Below are 20,955 nucleotides of genomic sequence, written 5' to 3'. Positions count from 1 at the left end.
GGGACTCGTTGGAGGATAATTCACTTGGCATCGAGTAGTTCAAGCTAGTATAGTGTAGAATTAACTACCCAACAGAAGGCTCTCACACTATGTCCTCAAAATTAACTAGATGCTCACACATTTTATTATCTTAAATTTACAACCCATTAATTTATTTAATTATCAATTAATTAAGCCTTCTTCATGCCAACCTGGGAAATAGTCACCAAGGTTGTGGTAGAAGCCCCTCCATGATGCTACCCTGCCCTACCCATACTCATCACACAATGAGTCCTCGTAGGCATGCATATTCTTAACCCACCCCAATGAACATGACTCAACTAAAATACAAACAGAAGATCAAGCCTCACAAGTCACCCAAAAAATACATGTGCATGTGCTTGTGTGTGGTGCACAACCATCAGGAAGATCATAAAAACAAGGGTTGGATGAGAACACAAGCAATAAAATACTCAATTGAAAACAAGCTTAGGATAATGGATGTGACACACATCCCAATGCAACATAAAAGTGCAACAATGGCTTGATTAATATCCTATAGATAATCCAAGTCCATGACCAACATCATGCCAAGAACCTGAGAAAATTGGGTGGCACACAAATTGAGGTAAAAACCTCAAAACTCAAAAACTTTGAAATTAAAGCCCATTTGGTCTTAGGGCACAAAATACGCAAAAATCTAATAAATTGAGGTTTAGTATGCAAAAACAACAAGCATAATGGTGTGAAACCCCTAACCCTCATCTCGAAAATTGGGGAAACGCTCATACCTGACCAACTGGGCAAAACTAGCAATCAGAAATGAAGGGGAACACTAGTTCTCACCCTCCTAACATATAGCTACCAAAAATGGAAACAAAAACTAAGCTGAAACAAAAAAATAGGGGAGCCCTACTTGACAGCCAAAGGGCTAAAACAAGAATCAACCAAATAAAATAAATATCCCATGGAAGCTGCCAAAAGTCGTAGCAAACCAAGTTCTCTTGTGTTAGATCCAACGAGACCAATCTCATGAAGATCTCACGCTCGTAGCTCTTACAATGAACAAAAATGCAATCCTCTAAAAGAGGATTTTGGAAAAAGCTCTCAATTTTCTAATTTCCAAAAGTGAGAAGTGAGGAATAAATTTCCTCTTTGGATGCTTATTCACTTTTTGAGTGAATAGTTGATTAGGGTAAATAACCAGGTGACCTAGTTAAACCTCGAATCAACCCAAACGAAAATAGGTTGTTCCAAATAATTGGAATTCATCTATGGCAAAGCTGCTAGAAATTAAAATTAATTAAAATAAAGCCCAAAAACCCTTAAACCAAAATCACAAAAAACCTTACAAACTTTTGCGACAAGATGAACCTCTAAATGCACATACACATTCACAAGTCTAATCACATAATGCAAATGAGTCTAGATTTCTTAAATCATCAAAAGGTTTAATTTAAACAATCAAATATTATATGTCGACCATACAAGGATGACATTGGCTAGATATCAACAACTGAATCACTAACTCCATATGTCACTACCAGGGGTATAAATCTTGCAAACTAAAACATGTGATCAAGTATAGTTGTATATAATACATAGCCGAAGCAATAAATGCATTAAATGACCTAATTTAACCATTTATTCAATCATACTAAATTAATCTATTTACATCACTCGCATTCTCATAAAGCATAACAAAGCAAGAATGAAGTAAATTACCATAGCATTAAATCCAACAAATAACATAATCAAAGACATGTCCAAATATTGGATAACCAGAAATCATCATAAAACAATAGTAATCTAACATCTATGATACTAGAGATCAAAGTATAGCATTTGACCCTCAAGTCATCTCAAATGTAAAAATAACACAAGTATCTCTTGGAACAACATATAACAAGGTACAAACTAAAAACACGAGAGGCACTACATGAGGTACATGATTTTAGGCCCTGGTAAGATTTTCCTTTTTCCAGATAACAATTTTTGATACCCCTCACAAGATCCAAGATATTTTCCTCCAAAAATTTATGCCCAAATTGGCTTAGTGCACCTTATGAACACTTTGGTCTGACATGTTGGGTAATGTTTGAGATACTCCATGGGAAAAATGAGGTCATCATTAGTGTTTACCCAACCTACCAAAGGCAATGGAGTAGATATTTTTTGTCCATGATGAATGATTTGAAAAATGCATGACTATGCAACTTTCAACTCAGAAACAATGCAACTTTTGCCATGTATTTAATGAATAAATGGAAGTGCACAATAAGATAGGACCTCCACTTACCATTGGCATTCAATACAAGAGAAAGAGGGGCTTCCAAAATATAACTCAAGTTAGAATAGAAAAAACCAAGGCGATAAAGGGATGTTAGTGCTAAAATCAAAATATATCAAGGAAATAAGCAAGCTAGTCCTTTTTCATGCATTGTAAAGTTTGATTAAAGATGTGTAATTGCAAATGCGAAAATGAGCTAATTAATTTAATGAGAAGTGTAATATATGTCTTGATTATAAATATATGCAATTAGCTCAATTAAGATATGAAAATAGGTCTAAACTAAAATATGAAATCAATGATTAAGTAATCACCTTGAAATTTTTAAAGGAATATGCCTTTTTTCCTTTAAAATTTTGAGAATATGAAAATGTGAGGGAGCTTCTGATTGCAAATTCATGATCATAGCAAAAATCCCCAAAAACACTATTTTTTCGTAGGGCTCCAGGAATACATTGACTTGGTGCGACATGTTTCGAATGCTTTACCATGAATTCATCATGTTCCTAGGGTGCAATACCAAAGTCAACCCAACTTCATCAAAAATGGTTCGGTGAATGATTTTTAAATCTCTGGTCATAATTCAACTATTGTTTCCCTACACAATAAAATATAGTTTTTAATGTTGTTGGATGAGGACTTTCCTTGGCCAAGTCCTATATTGAGGAATCAACCTTGAAATTAAGATGTAAATATAATGATAAAAGGAAATGTTAACATGTAGTAAGATTGAATATATCAAATGGAAGATACAATTTTTTTTTAATGCAATTGAATTTGATATGTGATCAAGTATGTAAATGTAATTGCCTTGACTCAAAGAAACCATAAGGAAATCAAAGAAACCAAAACCTTATGAATAGGAATGTATGGGGGATAGCATGATACAAGCTAAAAGAACTTGAATGATTTGGAATGATGGATCTCCTCCTTAGAATCTAAAATCCAGTACCACCTTGAAGGAAGAAGCTTGATGCAAGAAGGATATGTTTGAACATGATGAATTCTTGAAGAATGCATGTATGCTTGCTCTTGTGTATGGATGGATGCTTGATGGATGAAAATGAAATGCCTAAGCCTCCTTATATACTAATTTTTCAAACCAAAAACTAAGCAAGCCAACTCAAGAGCAAGAGTAAACAATTGACAAACCCAAGGCACTTTGGGCCCTACAATCAACATTTCTTGGGGAAGAGGTCGACTTGGGCTAAGCACTTTCTAGAACAGGTTGATCTATTCTAGAATAGGTCAACCTTAGTCCACTTGTTCCTAGTAGGGGTCCTAGAAAAGGGTTTGAGAGGCCTCACAAAAGTGTAGAAAGAAGAGGGAAAAGTTGAAACTGTTGGAAATTAAGGCCAAGAAGGTGATAAAATAGAACCTAAAGGACCATGGAAAAAGATAAGAGATGGTCTAGAAATTTAGAAAGGACTAGGAAGAAGAGAGAGACATCAAAACTACTCTGTGGAGGGCTAAAAGGTCTCAAAATAAAGTGTGTCCATTTTAAGATGGTACATTTAGCGGGTGTATGATGGAAGTCATACTCTTTGTAATGAAGGAGAAGAGATAGGGAGATAATGTTACAATGAGATAGAACACCATTAAGCTCAAAGAAACAAGCCCCCAAACCTAAGATCCTAACTCCATTATCATGTATAAGAGAATAAAAACAAAGTAAAAATTAAAAAAAGGAAAGGAAAACAAAAATAAAATCAAAAGATACGAAAAGGGGGTTAGTACCAACACTAAAATCAACTAGTTAAAGAGACCTTAGATAAGGAAGTGTCTCACTCACTAATATCATATTTCAAAGGCTATTACAAAGCATAAGAGATCACATAGAAAGGGTAAGAGAACTACAAAGGATTACACCCCTCATGATTCTATCATGCTAGCATACATACATAAATGTATGTATGTATATAATATTTCCCAATAAGGTTTATATACCCTACAATGAGTCACAAAAAACAAACAAAACAAAAAAGTAGATCAAATGGTGTAGCAAGTTTGTGTGTCTAGTAGTCAATTGTGTGCATCTATCAATGACTTTTGCATGCATGTGTATGTGTGTCCACCTATGAATCAATTCCTTGGTATCATCATGGAGTGTAAATGTATTTTCTCTCTCTCTAGATGGAAAAGTGTCCATTATCTATAAAGAAAATGTGTGTGTATTTCCCTAGGATGGAGAAGTATCACTGATACCCATTAGGGAGTGGCATGGAAAAGGTAGAAAAGTAAATATATTTCCCTAGAATGGATAAGTGTCACTAATACCCATTAGGGGTGGACATGTAAATGTAGAATTAAAAGTTCATTAAGAGTAAACTATATTATAAGGAGGGTATATGCATGCCCCCTCCTTATAATTACTATGTAGCCATAAACATCATGAGGAAGAGAATCAAGGATACCTACTTCTAGAAACAAGGACATATCCTTTAACAACAATTTGTTTCACAAAATTATTGAAGAGAATTGACTCTTGTAAGCTAAGAAATATATAAATGATGAAAGGATATTTCACTTATGAGAAGAGACCCTTGAAAGGAAGATCTCTTGTTAGAAAGACATCTACCTTCAAGAGGCATATTAGAATGAAGATAATGTATCTCCAAGACAAAAAAAAAAGGGGAAGAAGGACAAGAATGCACCTATTCACCCCATTTTATATTGGTGGAATAGGGATTCTTGGATGAAGGATGGAAAACTTTGAACACGGAGTAAGGAAAAATGTTTATAATGAACATGGTTTTGCAAATAAAGGAGAGTTGATCACAAACATGCACCTCTTGTGTATAGTAGAGAACCATGATCAAGACACAATAGAGAAGGGAGAGAAACCTCATAGGATGTGAAATTTCAAACAATGTAATATTCTAGAAAATATATCACATATAAAGTAAACTATAGATGATTGTTAAATGAAAAACATTGTTAGGTAGCAATAATCACACTGTCCATGAAACAAAGAATTACATACCCACAAATTAGAATGTACCACAGAATAATGTAAATCTATAGAGAAATGAAAGAGGGAGATGATAAGATACCATGTTATACTTACTTTAGTGAATGTGAAAGGAACAACAAAGAGATAACAAATCCTTAGAAGATAAGAGGGTGCGTAAGATAATCCTCTAGGATAGATCCCTTATAACATGTATAATAAAAAGATAATGTTGCACATAGAAATGTAACACAACAAATAAATGTAAATATATTGTAAAGAATGCACACCTAAAAGGGAAAATAGAGAGATATATTAAGCATGCTAAAACATATCTCCTAGATGCCAAATATATGTTTTGTATAAAGGATATTAAAGTATAGAAGACATGTGCCAAGGAGCTTAAATAGATTCCAAGAAAAGATGAACCTTATCCCCAATAAAGAGGGACAAATTGAAAGACCTATTGTGCCTCTCTTGAACATATTATTTAAAATAATAGAGACTGGCTCCATTAGGGAGGAGAAATGCTAAGTGATTTTATGAAGCAGAAATAAAATATCTCGTGTATAAGAAATCTTACAATTTCCAACTTTATCGTGAACATACAAAATAAATTCCATACAATCACAAAGTAAATGTTCATTATTGTAGAAAAAATGGCATGAAAATCTAGCTATATTGTTCTTTTGATAAGGTTAATATCTAAATTTAGGTGCAGTAAAAAGATAGTGATACACTCTTAATGCTAAGGCTTTCTGAGTATCATTAGGAGGTAAGGTTGGAATGTAAAGAAAATTGAAACAAAGAATATAACCATTTTCACATAACCCATAATAGATTTGAAATAAATATGCAATTAAAATCCACATGCAAGAGAATAGACAACATTACCACAAAAATTATGACACAAGATATACCCTGGAAAACCCTCCTTGAGGGAAAAAACCCAGCCTCCAAAAGCATCCATCACCATGTATTATTTAGAAACAAATAATATTGAAATAAAACCATGGAAGCCTTCAAAGCCATAGACACAACCAAGCAATCCATGTGAACAAGCATGAATCCACACATCCCATGCCATACTTCCAACCTTCACAAATGCTCCCTTGGCTAACCTATCAAGTGTTGTCCCACTTGACTCTTTCCCTTTTTTCCTTTTGTCTTGTCACACAAAAAACACCCTTGTGGTTTCTTATATAGTAGCAAGTCCCACAAAACCACTAAGTGGCATTACATAAACCATGTGCTACCTAAGCCCTTGACCCCACATTTAATATTGGAAATTTAATTCTTTTCTCCAATATGAAATAATTACATGAAATATTATCACAATATTACAATAAAACCATCAAGTATATCCCATGGGAATATTTACATGTTGCACATCCATCTAGGTGCAACATTACATAATAAAATAAAATAATAAAATATAATAATATTATGCAATGTTTGCAACACCCATTATCTCCCACTTGTTGTATACATTGCATAGGGTCAATATGAAGTCACATAAATGAAAAAAGAAACAATCCTTCCTAGCACATCCACCATCATGGATCAAAGTACATGAAGTGCTCCATCTTGGTACCCATAAAAAAATTAAAGTATTCATCATCTCAAACATGAATGATCTCACCTCCTATTATGTCACTATCACTGGACATACATAGAAGCCATCCAAAGAGAAAGTCACCCAACCTGTTGCATTAGAAGATCATAAAAACTTGTACCAACTAAAATTCCAAGCACAAAAAACCTAATCCAAAGGTAATCACATGTATCCATAGTTGTCAAAATATCCATAGTTGAAATAACACCCACAGAAAGTGCCAAACTCATCCAAGTATCCATATCTCCAAAGGTATATCAAGTGAATCTCACATCATCAACATATCCAATCTATAACTTGCAATCAAAAGCCTTAAGAGAAATACCTACCACATATATACCAAGAAGTTCCCATTGCAAAAGATAATGTCACATCTCTAACCAATCCACACACAACATCTAAAAGAAGTGAATCCATGTAGTCTCAAGGACATCCACAACACATAAACAAATAACCTGCAAGAACAACTCTCATAAAAAATTTCCAACAGTCTCCAAAGCTCTCCACAACCAACAAAGGAAAGAGATGAAGGAATAACCATGTCATCTCTAACATGACATACATGAGCACAAACTAGTGATCACAATATCCAACCAATCTCAAATCCAATGTAAGTAAAATCAAACATCTAGAAAGATAACCAAGACCAAAGAGAAACCATGCAAATCATAATTTGTATCGTGTCCTTCTACACATACCTCTAGATGTAAACTATGCAAGTATTATCTCCTCTATAAAACCACAACAAGAAGCATCAACAATACCCAAACCATACCATATAACTAATCATGGATGTAAGCCTCTCACAAGAAGATCAAACTCATAAACCATTCCTAATCCAAGGAAAGTGCCCAATATAAAACCATCTCCCAAATTTAACCAACATAACAACATATGCAAATGGAGATAACTAATGCTAAACCATCTCTCAAATGAACCCTCTAGAACTGAGTCGTATACTGTAGCGCAAGATCCATATCCATGAAAGACAAGCATAAACATAATGCACTTGAGAGAAACAATGGGCTATACCTCTCAAATTGCAAACCACCGAGTAGACCAAGAGTGGGAAATGAGAATACTCATCAAGATATCCAAGTCTCCAACCAAGACTCATCTAAGAACAATCTCCTCTGAAGTCCATATCAGGTGAATACCCCTCAGACTTTTGGTTGAAAGTAAATAACTGTCCCAACAAATACATCTCTAATCCAAGAGAAATCAGAATTACCACTATCTCTAAGTATCCATGAGCACCTGTAACCAATCAATCCATGCCAACTCCAAATGCAACATAGCAATGTCATGAAGTATTCATCTTATGATTAATATACTCAAAACCAAGAAACTAAACCAAGATCAATTTCAAAGTTCCAACCATGGCCTCAGGAATATAAACATGACAACATGATCTAAAGCATCTCAACAAAGACAACATACTCCATATGAGCATACTATAACATGTTACAACTCTAAATGCATATCAAGAGTATACCATGATATAAAAAAGAAACCATCCTCACACCAAGGATAAAATATCAAATGAAAGCATAAACCACACCTTTACCAAGAACCCCATTAGTCCTCAAGATGCAACCATCTCCACACACCATGAAGAAAAACCATCTCCACATACCATGAAGAACCATCTCCACACACCATGAAGATAACCAAAAACTTCATGAGTCCTCATAATCTAACCACCTTCACACACCATGAAGATAGTAAGTGCACCATGCAAATGTCAAAGATGCTTATGCAACAATAGGATCTAAGAAAAACCTCTAACATCTACAAACACTAAATAAATATATCAATGCCAAAAAATCTCACTCAACTATGGTACCAAGTCACCTATGGCATCATAAAATCCATCTCCTACATGAAGATCCTCTAGGTGTTAATACCACGTGAAACCAAGATCTCCAAACCAAGAAGATACAAACCAAAACTAGGAACTAATCTTGCACTGTCACCTCATCACTATCACAAGCTCCTACTAAAGAATTTATCCAAGCTATCCATGACATCATGATAAAAAAAAAACCATCCTCTAACCATGAGAATAAACCAAGGCATCAAACCATCAAAGAACTCAAAGTGCACATCATGAACTCCTCAAAAGAAACCAAATAACCATGATCCTCAATCAAGAAGATATATACCACCATAACCAAATTAGGAATCCAAACTAATGAACATCAAGGTTGTACTTGTATATCCAATCATGTCATGCCAAAATATATGGCACTATGATCACATCCATGAACTGAGCAACTAACTCTCAATATGTCCAACTTGTTAGCATAAAATAGTCAACCACAATCCTCCACCATGACTATACCTGGTAACAACATCTCGTCCCTTCTACATAAAGAAAAAATTAGAAAATTGTGTGACTTAGGGCATAGACAACCCAAATCCAACCCACCAACCAAAATATGCATCAATCATGAAAGATCAATGGGTAAAGATAACCCATATCCAAGCCATAAATATAACCTATAAGTATAGACTGCTTACAACACTACACAACTTGTAGACCCAACAAGTCATCATACATATCCAAACCAAATACTGATAACTATTTTATCACCATGAGACCAATTTGAAATATGAACTGAGTATACGATGATATCAAATCTTAAATCTCTAAACATACAATTTCATAAACTCACAATGCTACCATAGTCAATATATACCTCAAACTATTTAGATTAATATATCACTAAATAAACTATGTCAAACTTACACCAAATTTGAATCAATGTATAGAGATCTCCAAGAGCTTTCCATTGACTACTCCAAGTCCAAAATCTGACTCTATATGCCCAAGCTATGCCCTAATATGTGCTCAAAATAAATAACATCTAACTTTTAGGCTCTTAAAACTTGACAAAATGTCAAACTCACAGAACCAAACCTACACCAAATTGTAGTGCTCTGAATTATCTTTCCAACACCTATAAGAAGTCTAGAATCCAATATCCTGAGAGAAAGTTATGGTTGTTTTACTAAGATAGTCTTTTTACCAATTTCACTATGATTTATTTTTGTGACAAAATTTTTGACAGGATTAAATTTGACAACCATCACTGGATGAAACTAAAAAACTTTCGTTTCCTCTGAACATGGCCAAACTAGGGCATGTTATGTATCAAAAATTATGGAAACATCGACCCAGATCCAATGGTGAGGTTTGTTTTTATCTAGGAGGCCATTTCTGCAAGCTACCCCCTAAAACCCTCATTTAAATTAAACATCCAAAAAATCCATTTTGTCCAACAATTTCACATACCCAAAATCTATCAATATCTCATCATAACAGAAAATCCAAAATTATCAGAACTGCAATAAATAACTCATATATCTTATCATTTCTTTTTTACTCTCATGCATTCCCATGGATTCAATCTAGGGTTACAATAATAAAACCATAGCTCTAATATCACTTGTAAGGAAACTTGCAACAAAGAATATCATTTCCACATAACCCCTAATAGATCTGAAATAAATATGCAATTAAAATCCACATGCAAGAAAATATACAACATACCCACAAAAATTGTGATACAAGCTATACCCTAGGAAAACCTCATTGAGAGAAAACAACCCAGCCTCCAAAAGTATCCATCACCATGTATTATTCAGCAAAAAATACCATGGAAGCCTTCAAATCCATAGCCACAACCAAGCAATCCATGTGAACAAGCATGAATCCACACATCTCATGTCATGCTTCCAACCTTCACAAATGCTCCCTTGGCTAACCTGTCAAGCCTTGTCCCACTTGACTCTTTCCTTTTTTTCCCTTTTGTCTTGTCACACAACAAATACCCTTGTGGTTGCTTATATAGTAGCAAGTCCCACAAAACCACCAAGTGGTATTACATAAACCATGTGCTACCTAACCCCCTTGACCCCACATTTAATATTAGAAATTTAATTCTTTTCCCCAATATTAAATAATTATATAAAATATTATCACAATGTTACAATACAACTCATCAAGTATATCCCATGGGAATCTTTACATGTTACACATCCATCTAAGTGCAATATTACATAATAAAATAAAATAAAATAATATAACAATATTATGCATTATCTCAACATGGAGTTGGAAAAAGAAAGTGAAGATGAGGTCATGGAGGAGGAAAATGAGGTAAAGTATTGGAAGGGGCAACATAACCAAGACCTCATTAAGGGTGTTAGTGAGGAATGTGGATGGGAAGCTTAATACCATGCTCATGGATACCAAGACCTAAATCCTTATTACATTTCTAGGGACTATATTGTATCTCGTTGTATAAGTAGTGTGAAGGGTAGATCAAAAGAATGGTTTATCTTGAGGGTGATTGGAAATATAGTGTAAGGAGGAATGGAATTAGGAGGTGTATGTATAAGAGATGGGGGTAGGTGTGGGAGAATGTGAAGGAGATGACACATTGAAGAATTGGTTAATATCAAAGTTAAGAGGCACACTTTGAAGGTGATGGAAGGTATAAGGGGTGTGAGGGTATTGATTGTGGGGAGGATTAGGATTAGGAGCATTAGTAACAAATCTGTCAAACCATCCAAAAGATGAAAAAAAAATGCACATTAAAGTCCAATGATTTTCTTCAAATATGTTTTATTGATAAACCTTGTATTAATTAACCTCACAATAACATATACAAGAAAATAATGTAAAGACATGAATGTCATGAAATGAAAGAAACTTGTATAAACATCATATGCATGATAAAGAGATGCAAGATCAAGAGTTTTCATAAAAAAGAATTATACACCATAATAGCTTAGAAAATACCATTGAAAATAAGATCTAGCTACAAGATAGAAAATCCATTTCACATAATGAAAATAAATGACAAGGGAGATCAAGGGATCTAACCCCAAACTTGATAAGAGAGAAAGAAAGATTACACTCCAAGAAAGAAGTTTAGGTGTTGGGTTCACCAAAATGTTTAGGTGAAATTGATATCAAATAAGATAAATTAAGATATGCCTCAAGTTCACCAAAACAATTAGTGGTGAAATCGAAGCACATAGTAGAATAGGGCCTCCACTTACCTCTAACATTCAATACAAGAGAAAGAAAAGCTTCTAAGCATAACTATTAATAAATCTTAAGGTGATATTAGAAAAACCCAAGGAGATAAAGGGATGACAATGCTAATCTCAAACTATATCAAGGAAGTACAAAATCAAGTCCTCTTTTATGCATGTAAATTTTGATTAAAGATGTGAAATTGAGCTAATTGATTTAATGAGAAGTGTAAGATACATCTATGTGCTAGATATATGCAATTATCCCAATTAAGATATGAAATTAGGTTGACACTAAAATGTGATATAAATGATAAAGTACTCACCTTAAAATGTGTAGAGGAATATGTTTTTTTCTTTGAAATTTGTGAGTCTGAGATTGGGAGGAAACTTCTAACTACAAATTCACAATCACAATAGAAAACCCAAAAAACACTATTTTCCCAAGGCTCTAGAAACACATCGACCTAGTGTCACATGTTCCAATTGGTTTCGCATAAAGTCACCATGTTCTCAGGAAACAATAGAAAATTCAACCCAACTTCTTTGGAAATGATTTGGCGAATGATTGATAGATCTATTGCCATAATTTGGCTATCATGTTCTTGAAAATAGTAAAACTTAGTTTTTTATTTTGTTGGATGAGGGCTTGCCTTGGTAAATCCCTAGATTGAGGAAAAAACGTTGAATTTGAGATATAAATATAATGATAAAGGAAATACTAACGTGTAGGATTGAATCTATCAAATGAAGGATACAATTACATTTGTAGATGCCATCGAATTTGATATACGATCAAGTATGTAAATGTAATATCCTTAACTCAAAGAAACTATAAGGAAATCAAAGAAGCCAAAATCCATTGAATAGAAATTAATGTGAAATTCCATGATGAAGGATGGAAGAACCTAAATGATTTGGAAAAATGGATCTCCTCCTTAGAAGCCAAACTCCACTATCACCTTGAAGGAAGAAGCTTGATGCAAGAAGGGAATGCTTGAACTTGATGTATGCTTGAAGAATACCTTATGAACACATATATTCTTGCTATTGTGTATAGATGGATGTTTGATGGATGAAAATTAAATTCCTAGGAAACCTTCTCTATTAATTTTTGGGACCAAAAGAAAAGCAAAGAGACCTAGGAGCAAGAGTAAACAATTCACAAACTTGAGGTAGTTATGGCCCTATAGTCCAATTTCCTCAGGAAAAGGTCAACTTGGGTTGCCCTCTTCCTAGAACATGTTGACATGGGTTGACCTATTCCAAAATAGGTCAACCTAAGTTTCCTTGTTCCTGATGAGGGTCCCAAGAAATGGTCTAAAAGTATTTGCAATATAGGAAGTCTGAGCTATGCCTAGTAATGATCTTACTCTTGATGACTTGGAATTTATCCTACATTGAATTAAGTAATTTTGATAATAGTGTGCCTACAATTGGGAGTGCTTTCAAGATTTCACTAACCATTGGTAGTACACAAAAAGAAAAGAGCAGTAAAGATGAAAGTGAGTTAGTATCATAAGATTATATGGATGAAAATGAAGCATTTCTTGTAAGGAGATTACCAAGATGTAAAGGTAAATTACCTATGATATGTTTCAAATATAATGAAGTGTTTCATATTGCTACAAGATGTCCTAAAAAGAGGAGTGACATAAATGATTAGAAGGATCATAAATACAAAAAGAACAAAGACTACAAGGACAAAGGGAAGAAATCATGTTGTATTGGTGAAGAATAGCACACCGAGTCAAACATTGAAGATGGAAAAAAAGGAGTAGAAGTGGTGTATGTTGTTGTAAAAGAAGACCCTAATGAGGAAAGGTATGAGGATGGTAAAGCTCTTATTTCACATGTTAGTAAGAATGACACATGGATCACTGATAGTGGATGTTCACATCAAATGATTGGAGAAATTGGTAAGTTCAATAAACTTGAGGAAAATAATGGTGAAATTGTTAAACTAGGGAATGGTGTTGTATGTCTAGTGAAAGGTAGAGGTTCATTGATGTTAAATGATAAAAGCATGTGTGATTATGCATTTTTGATATAGGGACTAAAATATAATATGTTGAATGTTTCTTAGTTAAATAATACAAGTCCTAATTTGGAGTTTCATAATAGGAAAGTCAAGATCTATGATGATGATGATGGAGATCTAAATGGTACTAGAGAGAAAACAAAAGGTATTCTAGTTCATCTTAATCCTACAATCAATACATTTCCATCTATAAAATTTGAAGATGTGTGGTTGTGGCATAAGAGGGTATGTCATGTCAATTTTGAGAATATGGTCAAGGTCAGTAGAAAAAAAAAGAGTTAGAGGCTTACCAAATTTGTATAAACTCGAGCATACTAGAGAAAATGAAATCATCTTGGTAAGATGACCAACTCAAGCTTCTCAAGAAAGACACATACTTCTAATAAAATTCTAGAATTAGTGCATACATATTTATGTAGACCAATGAGAGTAGAAAGTTATTATGATGACAGATATTTCATATTATTTGTTGATGATTATTCTAGGATGATGGCATTCATGTTTATGAAATTAAATTCACATGTTTTTGATATGTTCAAATGGTATAAAGCTAGTGATGAAAAATAAATTGGTAAACAATTAAAATGTTTTAGATCTGATAGAGGTGGTGAGTTTATGTCTATTGAATTCACTAATTTTTGTGTTGAGCATGGAATTAAGACACAATTGTCAACACTAAGGACTCCAAAAATGAATGGGAGTGTTGAAAGAAAGAACATGTCAATTGTGGATTTTTCAAGAACGCTACAAATTAAAAAGGGAATTGCTCAAATGTTTTGGAGAGAAACCATTAACACTACAATCTACACTCTCAACTAAGTTCAACTGAAGAAAGGAACAATCAAGACACCTTACGAACTTTGGTATGGTCATACACCTAATGTAAGTTATTTCAAGATAGTTGGAAGTAGATGTTAAACTCATAAAGATACAAGGAATGAGAAATTTGATTCTAAAGGTGATGAAGGTATTTTCCTTGGTTATTCCTCTAAGAGAAAAGCCTATAAATGTTTGAATAAAGCTACTAACACAATGATTGAAATTGCAAATATAAGAATTGGTGAATTTGTAGAAAAGAATGGCAAGGAAAGAAAAACAGATAGTTGATGGTTACAACAAAAATATCTATGTATATGAAGATGCTTCTAGGGTAATGCCCGAGAAACAACATAGAGCTACCTAGCATCAACTTGCATTACTTGAGTTAGAGACATAATAACCTAAGTAGGATGCAAAGCCCCAATTGAGTGAAGATAATGATGAAAATCAAAGAACAAAATTTGTGCTAGCAAAGTATGTGAGAAGGAACCATTCACCTAAATAAATCATTAGAGATAAAAGTCTTGGAGTCATGACAAGAAGTTAATTGAAAGATAGTACATGTTTGATTGTTGAGTTTGAACTAAGAATTGTGAAAGTCGCACTTGACAATAAAGAATGGATTTATGCTATGAATAAAGAGATGGATCAAATTGAGAAAAGAAAAATATGGACACTAGTACTGAGACCAACTAACAAGAATGTGATTGGAACAAAGTGGATTTTCATAAACAAACTGAATGAGAACTGTGAAGTTGTGAGAAATAAGACAAGATTAGTTTGTAAAGGTTATGAACAAGAAAAAGGAATTGATTATGGCAAGACTTTTGCACCTATTGCTAGATTGGAAGGAGTCAGAAATTTGTTGCAATATGGAACTTATAAGAAATTCAAGGTATATCAAATGGATATTAAGTTAGCATTGCTGAATGGAATACTTGAAGAAGTTTATATAGAATAACCAGAAGGATTTGTCAAGCCTAATCAGAGGTGCATTATATAGACTGAAACAAGCATTGAGAACATGGTATGAAAGGTTGCATTCATACTTGATTAATATTGGATTTGTGAGAACAAGTGAAAATAGTAATTTGTATTTGAAGAGTGAAGCTGAAAACATGGTATTGACTGCTAAAATATTTGTGGATGATATCATGTTTGATGGTAATGATTTGTTGTGCAAATCATTTTCTAGTCAAATGAGTAAGGATTTTGAGATGTCTATTTTGGTGAGATCAAAAATTTTATTGGATTACAAGTTCATCAAACAAAATATGGTATGTATGTGACTCAGTCTAAAGAATATTAAGGAGATTTTGAAGATATTTGGTATACATATGGTGACACAATCCAAATTATATTAGGATGCTATTGCTGAAGTGAATGAGACACAATATAGATCAGTGATTAGGTAGTTACAATATATTATGCATGGAAGACCTAATATTGCACATGCAGTTGGAATAGTTGCAAGATTTTCCTCTAATCCTAAGGAGACACATATGACTTCTATTAAAAGAACATTCATATATCTGAAAGGAACTAAAGAATTTGGATTGTGGTACAAAAAAGATGGTGATTTTGAACTTAAAATATACACTAATTTTGATTGGGCTAAAAATGTTGGTGATAGAAAAATACAAGTGGTGACACTTTCTTCTTAGGAGAAGGATTAATTGCATGGTTGAGCAAGAAACAAAGCTATATATTACAATTTACTACTAAAGTTAAGTATGTTTTTGTTGCAATCAATTGTTCAAATATTGTTTGGATTAAAAAATTGTTGGAAGGAATGCAAGAAGAGGTTATTGAGCCTATCACTATCTATTGTGATAATACTAGTACAATAAACATATCTAAGAATCTTGTGATGCATGCAAAAACCAAGAATATATCTGTCAAGTATCACTACTTGAGGGGGGAAGGACAAGAGAAGCAAGTGAGGTGAGTATATGTGAAATCTAAGGAACAAATTGCAGACATATTCACTAAGCCATTTCCTAAGGATGTTTTTGAGTATCTAAGAGGTAAGCTAGTGGCCCTTTGCCTATCCAAGGTTAACTAAGCAAGGATGCATGTTGCATCAATTCATGGATGACAAAATATATTTTTTTGGAGTTGATGCAAGAGTTCACTCTTTAGGGATTATTTCCTAAAGATGTGTAAGTGATTGTAATGAAACTGATGTAAATAGTACATGCAAGGTACATGACATTACTACATGGTTTTAAAAGTTTCACATTGAAACTTATATTTACCTTTGGCATTGTTGTCAAAGGGGGAGAGAATCAAAGAAAATGTGATGAATTACTCTAGGCGAGATAATCTAATATAAAAAAGAGAGAATCAAAAGCTGAGATGATGTACATATGTTCTTGCATGGAAAAGTATACCCAAAGGGAGAGAGTTTGTCAAGACAAAGATGTCGAAGATATAAACTGAGTAAACCTAATGTTGAATATGTCACAGAGAACATGAATGGAGTCAGAGAGTTGAAGAGTTGTATTGTTGTCAATGCATACATTTGATTATCTTATGATGTAATGTTTTGTAACATAAAATCTTATGTTTATGTGTTGTCATCAATGCCAAAGGAGGAGATTGTTAGCCCCAACTGATAATATTTTCAATGTATTTGAAAGAGTCATATAAGTTGTTATGTTTTCATTGATATCAAGCCCTTAGTTGGTTAGACATTATGCTAATTCAGTGGAGTACCATATCATTCGATTGATGAAGATGATTTGATTAATGAAGAGGATTTGAAGAAAGTATGATGTTCAATGGATACTTAAATGAGTTAAACTATGACAGTATAATGTTAATTTGATCATGTAATGTTGTGATTAAGAGATGATGAGCATGTATATGCTAGAAAAGTTGCGCTAACCAAAATACAAGGTAAATGAAGAAATACAATATTAACTGGCCTGCTATAGTTGTCATCGAGCACCTGACAAAGAAGAGTTGAAGTTTAGTATTAACCAAGTAATTTTAGTGTTAGCCAAGTGATGTATTGCCCAAGTAAAGTTGGAATGTTCACTGAACTTGAATAGGAAGAACAAGTTAAGAAAATAAGTATAGAAATTTAAGAATGTCCATAATGAAGGGTGCTCCCCTTGATACCACAACACAACAAAAACAGAGAAACACCACCAATTGAGAGAACAAAGTATGAGCTTCTTACTATTTCCACAAAAGCAGAATTACATAATTATAATATGCAAACCCATGGGTGCCTTCCTTACAAGAGTCTGCAAGACCAAGTTGCGGATATCACCTAGAACTTCCCTAGATAACTTACGAGCCTTCCTTATATAGGCACTTTTTAACATTTGAGAAGATTCTAGAAAACTAAACCCTAACCCTTGAGGCCAACCAACCTCGTATTATATTATTTCATTACACTTTATTGCATAGGATCCATTCAAGATAATTTACAAATTACATTTTCGGATGGGTCCACTTATGGAGACCATAACTAGAAAATCATTGACCAAATGGGCTATTATAACCTCATTCTGGAATCCTCGACTAGCAATCTACAATGTTTAATTGCACAAGTGTCTATTCAGTTGAGGTTTCATCTTGTTTTGGAGCCATTCAGATATTCATCACTGGACCTGGAGTTTGGATAGCCAAAATTCATACCAAAAACCTGCAATAACTACACTAATACATATGATATGATAATGAAACTCATCGAGTAGGCTAATATATCTAAGATGAAGCTCCACATGAGATTAGAACAATTTGAGCACACAATATCAACTTACTAAAATTTTCAAGCTCCCTTAAATAACTACTCTACACAGGTATAACCCTTATTGAAAATAGAAAACTAGAAAACTAGAAATATAAATATTTTTAGGTGAGGCAAGATTTCTCTTACACCCAGGATGCTCATGCATCAAATACTTGGAATAATTTGATAAGTGACCAATCATGTCTCAAGTAGTCAAAGGAAAACCAAGATGGTCAACCTCCTCTTGTGCTGGCCATGATGAATCCTCCACTGGTCTCACTTTCCATTTGATCAGATACTCTTCATATGTTTTGTTCCTTTTGCTTCTTTTCACACGATTGTCTAATGTCTCCTCAATCTCCTTCATCACTAAAGTACATGATGAAATACTCCACTGTACTTCTGAAACTTCATCATCACCTCCTTCATATTATTTTGTCAGATCTAAAATGTTAAATATAGGTGAAATATTCAATTCAATAGGCAACTCTACTTCATAGGTATTTTTAAAATCATGCCTTTTTATTATCTTACATGGTCCAAACTTCTTTATTTTCAACTTATTATATGTACCTACTGGAAATATTCCTTCCTCAAATGAACCATGACTTCATTTCCAATCTGAAATTCTTTATTCCTCTTTTTCACATCTTCATTAGCCTTATATTGTGTATTTATATGTGTAATGTGATTCCTCGCCTCCTCGTGGATATTCTTCAAATGTTCAGAAAAATCTTCTGCTTCAGTGCTACTTATTTCTCATTTATTCAACTGCCTCAATTCAAAAGCATTTCTAGGATTCCTCCCATGTACAATCTAAAATGGTGATTTACCAGTACTCCTTTTCATAGAATTATTGTATGCAAAGTCTGCCTATGGTAAGATCAAATCTCAACCTTTTGGCTTATCTCCAACCAAACATCTCAACAAATTCCCCAAACTTTGATTCACTACTTGTTTATTCATCAGTCTATGGATGATGCAATGAAATGAACTTCAAATCTATCTTCAATTTCTTCCACAATGTATGCCAAAAATACCCAAAAAACTTGGTATCTCGATCAGAAACTATGCTCTTTGGAAGACCATGTAATCTCACCACTTCTCTGAAAAATAACCCCACCACTTGAACAACATCACTAGTCTTCTTGCAGAGAATGCAATGTGTTATTTTAAAAATTTTGTCAACCACCAAAAATATCGAGTCATGCCCTTGTTGTGTTCTTGGTAAACCAAGAACAAAATCCATGCTGGCATCTTCCCATGGCTTCTCAAGTACAGTTAATGGCTAATATAACCCTGTATTTTGCTTCAATCCTTTTGCCATCTGACATACTCTGCAAATTTGTACAAACTTCTTCACATCTTGTTGCAACTATGGCCAGTAATAATTCTCAATAACCAAAGCAATGGTTTTATTGCTACCAAAATGTCCAGCCAATCCTCCACTATGCTTCTCCTTAATAAGATTCTCTCATAGAACTCTTGGGAATGCATAACTGACTTCCCTTCAACAACATATCATCTTGGATTATAAAATCCAACCACTTTGTCTTGTGAAGTGTAACAAAGTTGTACAAGCTTTTCAAGCCTCACCAAAATCAAGATCCTTCGGATACAGATTCTTGAGTTCCTTGAACCCAATTACCTCAATCTGCATTTCTGTCAGCAAAAGTTGAAGTTAGTAAAATTATTTACTACATATTGGGCTTGGCTTTGGAGTGGGTTACATGTTTCAGTGTTTCTCATTGTACTCTTAATCCTTTTTTAACTAGTTGGATGTTCTTACTCGATTCTTCCAATTTTGGTTGCCTTTGTAAAGTTTTCCAATTTTTGCTCACGTGCCACAATGGAAGAGAGATAATCCAAAGAGAGAGAGACCATGCAAATGAGTGGGATTTGGTGGTCTATAAGAGTTGGGCTATTTCTAACACACTTATGTCCCATGTGGTGCTTCAAGGATGATTATTTTTCATTTTTGGACAATAGCATTCTCAAAAGTCAACCTATGCTAATAGTTTGTCCAACAAGTACTCTTGGTTTCAAGTAATAAGAGATTAAATGGAATACGGTCCCCCACCCCATTATTTTTTTCTTATAAAGATCAACGTTGATCATACAAACAAGAGTAACTTTTTTTGGTCTAGTGTTGTGTGTGTTATTTCTGATCATAATGGAAAAGTTTGTTGTGTCTTTGAAACTACTAAATGGCTCAAATAATGAGGTGGATGTTTAAGCTCTATCTTTGTGCATCAAAATTGTTGTTTATAAGATGTTTTCCAATATTTTGTTGAAATGGTACTTGTTAATTACAATTATTGCTATGGAGAGGAAAGTTCACTCTTGCAAGGTTAAAATCTATAATGGATCCATTTTGGTTATTTCTTTCCATATTTCACAATTTTGAATTTAAATATTATTATCGAGAGGCAAACAAACTAGCTCATAGGGTCTTGAATCTAGCTAT

The sequence above is a fragment of the Cupressus sempervirens genome, chromosome 2 (genome assembly GCF_028749045.1).
Source record: "Cupressus sempervirens isolate cs-2001-9-10 chromosome 2, ASM2874904v1, whole genome shotgun sequence".
Lineage (NCBI taxonomy): Eukaryota > Viridiplantae > Streptophyta > Pinopsida > Cupressales > Cupressaceae > Cupressus > Cupressus sempervirens.
This window is presented reverse-complemented; position numbering follows the sequence as displayed.